Source organism: Lolium rigidum, chromosome 1 (genome assembly GCF_022539505.1).
Source record: "Lolium rigidum isolate FL_2022 chromosome 1, APGP_CSIRO_Lrig_0.1, whole genome shotgun sequence".
Lineage (NCBI taxonomy): Eukaryota > Viridiplantae > Streptophyta > Magnoliopsida > Poales > Poaceae > Lolium > Lolium rigidum.
The window spans coordinates 261,516,535-261,524,285 of record NC_061508.1 but is presented as its reverse complement, the minus strand read 5'-3'; positions in this window follow the sequence as shown (position 1 = coordinate 261,524,285).

Here is a 7,751-nt window from a genome sequence, read left to right as displayed (position 1 = left end):
AATTACTGGCGTGGAAAGAAAAAATAGGGAACCAACCAAATTCGTTTAGAACCAGACCAAGCCCAAACTACCCGATGTTAAACCAAATGTCACAATGCAAAAAACAACCAAACCCTTGGGTCCCCGAACCAGTCTCTCGCTTGATTTCTCCCTCTTCTAATTCACGTGAAGCGTTGCGCCACAAAGGTTTCCTTGTTTGCTTATCAACATTGTCCCGTCTCTCTACCCTTGCACCGTTACCTTGAGTTTTTGGGCACCTATGGCAGATATTTGTCTAGCTCAATCGGGGTAAGGACTAAAAGTGAATGATTCTGAGAGTTCAAGGTTCATTTTGAACCAGACAAAAGTTCTAGGACCGAAAGTGAACTTTCACTAGAATTCAAGGACCAAAAGTGGACTTTTTTCTTTAGCAAGGGATCCAAGCCTGGTGCTTCCATAGCTTCCCAGGTTGGCGGGTTCATGCATGAAATTGAATATCCGCATCTGGAGCCTTCCATGATACAACAGATTCAACAGCACTGATGAAGTCTGGCAGCTTTTGTTATTTGAAATCATTTTTTTCCTGTAAATAAGAAAATGCTCAATTATAATTGGTTTGCAGTGAGAAGGATGTGTACTTCTTAAACATGGGTTGGTAGATGTTATATGTTTATCCCAGTTGAACTGGTGGCAGCGGTAGTTCCATGTTTAATGTTCAATACTTTGTTTAGAAGAGCAAAAGGTGGTCATTGATTTGTTATCTCTGTCTGGAGTTGATCATCTTAAAGTTGCTGGCTACTATCAGCTCTGTCATCTAATGAATATCGTTGGTACTTTATTGTTTATATCCATCTTGTACTGATGTTCAGTCAGTTCAATTGCGAAACGATACAAGTATGCATTGCAAGAGACAAGCATGCAATAATGCAGCCACTAATTTCAAGTGGTGGCAAAAGGAGGGGAGATAAAGAGGAAGATGTCTCCTTTTATGCCCCGATTGCGGTGGCGTTGGGCGGTTCCGGCAGCCGGAGATTCCTCTCGCTAGCATGGTCGCCACCCGCAGTAGGATAGCAGGAGTAACTAATGTTGCTGCACCTCTAATTCGAGCAGGATGGCGGGAAGGTTTTCCCTTTGTCGGGTAAAGTACGGTTCTTTTTATTCTTATAAAAATCTTAATATTTGATATTGCAATGTGATGAGTATGATCATTGGAGTCATGTCAAGATTCGGGGTTGGACTTAGTTTTATTTTCTCGTGGTGTTAACTTGGATTAGCACATGTCGATTGGCTCCAATTTTCCCATAAGATGGATTGCTTAACTGTATGCCCCACCCCTTGCTCTTTTCACTAGTCGTGCACATTTATTTTAATTGAGATGTTATGTTTCTCTTGGCAGGGTACACTCGGTGAGGCCATCAAGGACGACAAGGTGACCATGTTCGTGAAGGTGGACGACTGGAAGTTGTCCACTGGGACCCTGCCGACAAGTTCACCCAGTTCCTTTTCGACCTGGTCTTCGAGGAGTTCGAACTCTCGCACACCAATAAGTCCTCTAGTGTCTTCTAATCAGGGTACAAGGTCTTCCACACGATCGACCAACAGAGATGAGATGGACTTGAATCTGAAGAAGAAATCTGAAGGTATATACATACATGTCACTGTACTCGAATGTTGTAGTGCTCTTTTGTTGAATGTACCTGGCGAGGAATTAACCGATGTTCTGTTTTGATTGCTGGTGTGAAGATGCGGAAGAGAAGATTGTTCCAGACACCAAGGTGAATGGTAATTGGATCACAGCCTCACAACAAATGAGCATTGCAGAAACTTCTTCTATTTTGTTCTAATAGGTTTTACTTATATATCGCTGGATAAGAAGATGGACGACACTTTGGCCTTGGAGTAAAGATAAGGGAAGGACATGCGGGGATACCATGGGAGAAGTCAAACTACAGTAGGCATCGGTACCTTCGAGATGAGTCTAAAATGGTACAAGATCTATGTGAGCCTCGCTAGGCTGCGAGAATGGAAAAGGTGAGATCCCGAGCTCATCCTTTTTGTGTGTTTGAATTATATCCTAAAACTGAAATGTTAATGTTGTTTCATTTTTGAAATTTGTATCCAGCCTTTCTAATAGTTATGATTATTCCGGTTGTAAATTTTGATAACAAAGGTCATCTGTTTTCCTGCAAATTGCAGTCCTTCCTTGATGGTCTCGTTAGCTAGAACTAAAAGTTACTCTTAATACTTATCCTGGTAAAATAAATTTGTCAAAATCTAAATTATGTTATTCAATCTGATTTTTAGGATTTAATAGAAGCAGAGAGCCGTAGTAACAGATAATCCAATTAGAACCTTACTGAGAAGAGTAGTGCTATGTTCACGAACCTTCTCACTGCAAAGGAATTTAGTTTATAAGCCTGAAGTATTACATGTTTTTCTATCTCCTACAGCTCTAGTCAATTAGGATGCTGTTTAGATAGTTACCCCCTTGTTTTCTCATGTCGGGACAACGACGAGCTTGTTCTAGATGCTTGAAGCCTGGCGGCAGCCAAGGGAGTGCAGTACTGTTCGTGGTGGGCAAGAGATCCTTACCATGGTACGTCTCCTTTGCTGAGAGAGTAAAAATGGTATGCAAGTGGTTGCATACATGTTTATGGTAGTTCCATGTTCCATATTCAGTACTTTTTTTAACAAATGGTATGCAAGACCACGAGATGCTGCCATAGTGGTGCTGACCTGCTATTGTGGAAATGAGAAATGGTTTGGTTGGGGTTGGGTAAGAAATATGAGTTGTCAGCTGCTGTTTAGGTTATGACAATAAGATTTTTTGGGTATGAGATGAGACGGTTGTGTGGTTGAATATAGAGTGTCAGTTTACTTAGTTGTGGCTTGGCCTGCTATGGCGGTTCATTCTGATGTTGTTGTGGTGCATGGTTTGGGGTAGCAATTGTCAGGCTTACCTATGTTTGGTCTGGAGATGTACCAGACCTTGTGTTGAAAACATATATAGCTTGGCTGCCTAGTTGTTTTGTTGTAGTACAACTTAAGTTTGATTAGTTTGTCTCCTGGACCTGGGTTGGGTCGAACAACTATATGCTTAGGCGGTGTGAGTGGTTTGTATGTCGTATGTGAACCGTTTGTCATGAGGGCTTTATTTATAAAGCCGGGCCATGAGGCCTTATGTTTAAAAAACTTAAGTTTGATGAATATGCTGGGTGGCTCAGCTTTGTTGACTGGATTGCCTGGCACTAGTGGCTGGTGTTCATGTGTCATAGATTTCATGAGAGAAACTAAATTTGTGCATGCTTTAGTCGATTAGTCTTGTCAAACGAATTGGTTTATTCATGAGTAGCTTTTTTTTGCTCATTTGTTTCAACAACACACTGAAATGATTTTATGTTGATGCTTTGATGGCTGGGAAGAAAGTGGCTTGTGGATAACGTGCTGATTGACCAAGTCGTCTGGGAGGAGTAGCAGCTCGAGGGCGGCGACCCTTGTCGCGACAATCGTGGCAGAGAGGTGCGAGTGGAGCACACTCTGCTGTTGCTAGACACAGGTGGCTAGCCTATGTGTGATATACTGTTTCATCTCCTTGCAGTATTGTGTGGTGGTCGACCTGTAATCTCCATTTTTGTAGTCGTTAGACTTGCGATTATGTTTGTGTTTGATTGTACGGGTATGGCTGAATTCCACATGTGCTGTGGTGCTATCTGCACTCTATATATGTTGCTTATTTGTTGTGAGTTGTGACTGTCTCAGAAAGAGATGCTTTGCTGAATTTTTGGATAATTCTGCTCTAGTTAACCATGAGCTTCCTACTAGTTTGGTTAGTACTAGCTTGCTTTCACAAAGGAAGTTTTAAATTTTGCTAGTTTGTTACCTTTGAAACCCGACCATGCGAGAGATGGTATCTTCACCGAAATTTTTTCTTCTTTAAGTTGTTCTTAACCATTAAGTGTATCACTAACTTCTATCTGTCGCACTGCATTTTCTTGTAGCCGATGCGCATGCTATTGCTAGCTAGCTGGCGCTGCCAGCAATGGTTATATGCAAACTCGTTCCTGGCATAACATTCAGATCTTGATCTTGTACGCTGTGTTAGCCATGGGTAAGAAAATCTTGGTGGAGTGAGAAGCAAAAAAGAGAATGTAAGGCATGCTACTCTCTTCTCGTGTAAATGGTTCGATGAAGAGATAATATTGTGAAATTGATGTACATGCACGACTCCAAATACAGTTACATTACCATACATGGATTACTCCTGAAAGCACCCGAGCGAGCGTTGTGGAACCTCACAGAATGTAAAACTGGCCATCAAAAACTGATGCCGTTGATTAGCAAAATCTGTAGCTATTAGTCTTTTTTTGGCATAGTTCGTAGCCATATGACAATATGAATAAGAAATCAACCAACAATGTGTAGAAGCTCGAACACATTTAGTTTCTGGGGAGGAAAAACAGCCCATCATAAAAAAAAGCAATTAACTGAGCCTCCACTCCATCAACAGTTTCCCCTCCCTTGAGATTCAAGCAGTCCCAATAATTAGGAGTATAACTTGTTGTTTTGGAAAATACAAGCAAAGTCTGGCTGTAGCATAAATAATTCACATCTAATAGCAAGAACCGAGCAGCAATTATACAGGTAGAGATAGCGAATTGCTTCACACACGACAAATTACATCCGATCTCTATACGACTGCTCCACAGTGAAAGCACATCACTAATTAATTCCTGCGCGCCTTGCCTAGTCCAACGAGCGTCCATCTCTGAATTTCACATGCAAGTATGCAACCTATATACTACCTCCGTTCAAATAATAAGATCACACGCATATTTTTTAAAAAAACTTTGATCATAAAAATTAAGCAACAGAATCTTAATTATACTATATGCAATTAGCATTATTAGATTCGTTAATTTTATACAAAAAATCTTTACATATTTGAAGTAATTCTAGATCAAACAAAAAACACGAAAAACGAGTACGCCTTATCCTTTGAAACTGAGGGAGTAACTGACACTCAAGACTTCTCTAATGGTCCGACGCAAACGGATGCATAATGATCATTTGCAGTCGGATGATCGAAATATGCGCCTGCACCTCAGTCCAGTGGCTCCACGTATAGCGATCGGGCTATTCGCTGAGAGGCAAACGCGGTCCAAATTTGCGCCTCAGATGCGTATGGGAGGACGCTGCGTAGTCGCGCCGCGTGACTGCTCGTTTCTCGCACGGGCCGGCCTGGCAGTGACCTAGCTCGAGGCTTGTTTCGAACGCATCGCTTCGGCGGTCTTCGCTTCCACGTCTGTGACGCAACCTTCGCCATCAATGGCGCCGCCTCGTCTTCTGCACGTGTACCAAGCATGGCGGGCCTTCTGCGTCGCTATCAATGGTGTCGTGTCATGCGCGCGTCCGGCTTTTAAAAGGTGATCGACATTGTCTCTCCCATCGCTCACACCATCCCCACCTAGACTCCCACAACCACCACCGCGCGCCGATGCATCACCATGAGGAGAAGAAGGACGACTTCGAGGCGTCCGACAGCGGTGTGAAGAATGAGGCGCGATAGAACATGGTGACGCTCGGCATTGACACGGCACGGCTAATGCACGACAATTGGATTCCCTGCGGCAACTGGCTGGACGTGCACCTGCCGGCGAGGATATTGAGAGGCTCGGCATCCTCCTGTCAGAGGTGCCGCAGCCGCCTCAGCCGTTGTCTAGGTACGCTACCGACATAATGCCGGCAGGCCTGACGAAGGATGAGGCCGTCGAACGGGTGCTGCAGAACTCGGCCTCGCACCCGTCGTCACCTCCACCTCCGTAGTTGAATCCGTGGTCTGCTTCACCTCCACCACCGGCAGCACTGGTGTATGCTCCGCCGGCTGTCAACTGGCCGTGGGCAATCCCGGAATTCGTCGTGATCGACGACGAGGATGAGGAGTAGGGAAGCGGCGCTACATGGACCTTTTAGTTTATTTATTTTCCTTTATTCCCTATGTAGATTATTATTTTCTCAATGGAAAATTATTAGAAAAAAATTACGCCGGGCAGCTAGGGGTATCCTCAGAGGCAAAGGAACGCGCGGTTAAATTTAACCATTTATCGCTAGTTTGTTGGAATTTCAAGTAGATGTAGTAGAACAGTCCGCCCAAGCAGGGAAAGAGTATACTCCAGCAGCGAAAAAGTATAATACAAACTAAAAAGAATAATATTTGTTAGGCGGGCCTACCAAAGTCTCAGCCCAGCGCAAACTCAAACTGCGTTTGCCTCCAGTTAGCTAGCACGAGAAGGATAGCCACCTAGGATCGTACCGAGTATCGGACAGAACTTGTCGTGTGTATAGCAGGACTCGTAGAGATATGGTGCCGTGTGAGCCCTCCCTAGATCCCGAATAGAGTATTATATAATTCTACCCAGCATACATCATTCATAATTACTCGTGAGGAAACCGAACAGCCCGGGCAATTAATTAATCAGATTGAGCCTTCCATCAACACAAAGATCCGTGGCATGCACAATTAACCGAGCCTCCATGTCAGCAATCCGTGGCACAGTACATCTCAGCCGTCCGTATACTCCATGAGAACATAGATTAGAGGAGGCTTGAGCGATTGAACCGAAAATTTCCCTTCTTCCCGCCTAGCCTTTTCCGCTCACTCGAGATTCAAGCAGCTCCAAAAACTGAGTGCTTCCCTTATAAGTATAAGCAGGTGGTCTCATAGCCGCGCGTCGGCTTCGCGTGACTTGTGACTTTGGACTTTGGCGACGCGAGAGCGAGGCGAGAAGGCCGGCGTGCTGCATCGGTCGCCGCAGCCATGCTTCCCGTCTGTGGAGGAGGAGTCGGCCGGCCGTCCTGAGGTGACAATTCATACCATGCTGTGTTCTCTCCTCGCTCGTACGCAGGATCTGTTTTGATTGCTCCCGGCCGTCTTGGTATGATTCTAGCCATCAGCCATTTTTTTCAGTAAGTACAGTAGGAGTTAGGAAACGCAAGAAACACTACAACAATGGTACAACGACGGGTCTTTGATGCCGATTTCTTCAAGGCCCACCCAACTCCCGTCCCACTCACACCTACACGTCCGTCTCCATCTCGACCGACGCTGCGTCTGTCACCGTCGGACAAGCCGGCCGTCGCCGACCGCCTTCCCCAACTCCCCTGTGCCTAAATCGTCGTGAATTCCCAGCCAGCGAGCGTGCGAAGGATTGGCGCGCGTGTTTTTGGAGTGAGAAATTAAAGAGGCAAAATAAAGGAGGAGGGACGGTGAGATCAATATCATTATTTAGAAGCGAGGGATTCATTTGGTTGTAGCAGAGCGAGGCGACTGTTTGTTTCTCAACGGATAGTGTAGCCTTCCAATCGGTCGAGATCGCGCGCGCGTCCATAAGGAAATGGAAAAGAAAACTTAGATGCGCGAAGATGGCATCGATGCATGGGGGGGTTGCTGCACTTGGTCTTCGCGCGTTGACGGGAGTGCCTGTTGGACCGTGGGCAGAAACAGATCCCCGGCCGCCTCCTCTCTTCTTAAATTCCAGCCCTTACAGTACAGAGTGGATTGTACATGTTACGTGGACACCGGCATAAACTACAGCTTGGGTTCCATGTTGCGCGCCCGGCGCCTCGACACGAAGGAGGCATCTACGGAGGATGCGTGCGGTCTGGTCTTCCTGTGGCATCTACGGAGGAGCTGTGGTGGCGTGTTCGGTCGTTGGTCTTCACGGTGGTGCGGTTGCTATCTTCTTGACGTGTCTTCTATGGTGACTTGGTCCAAA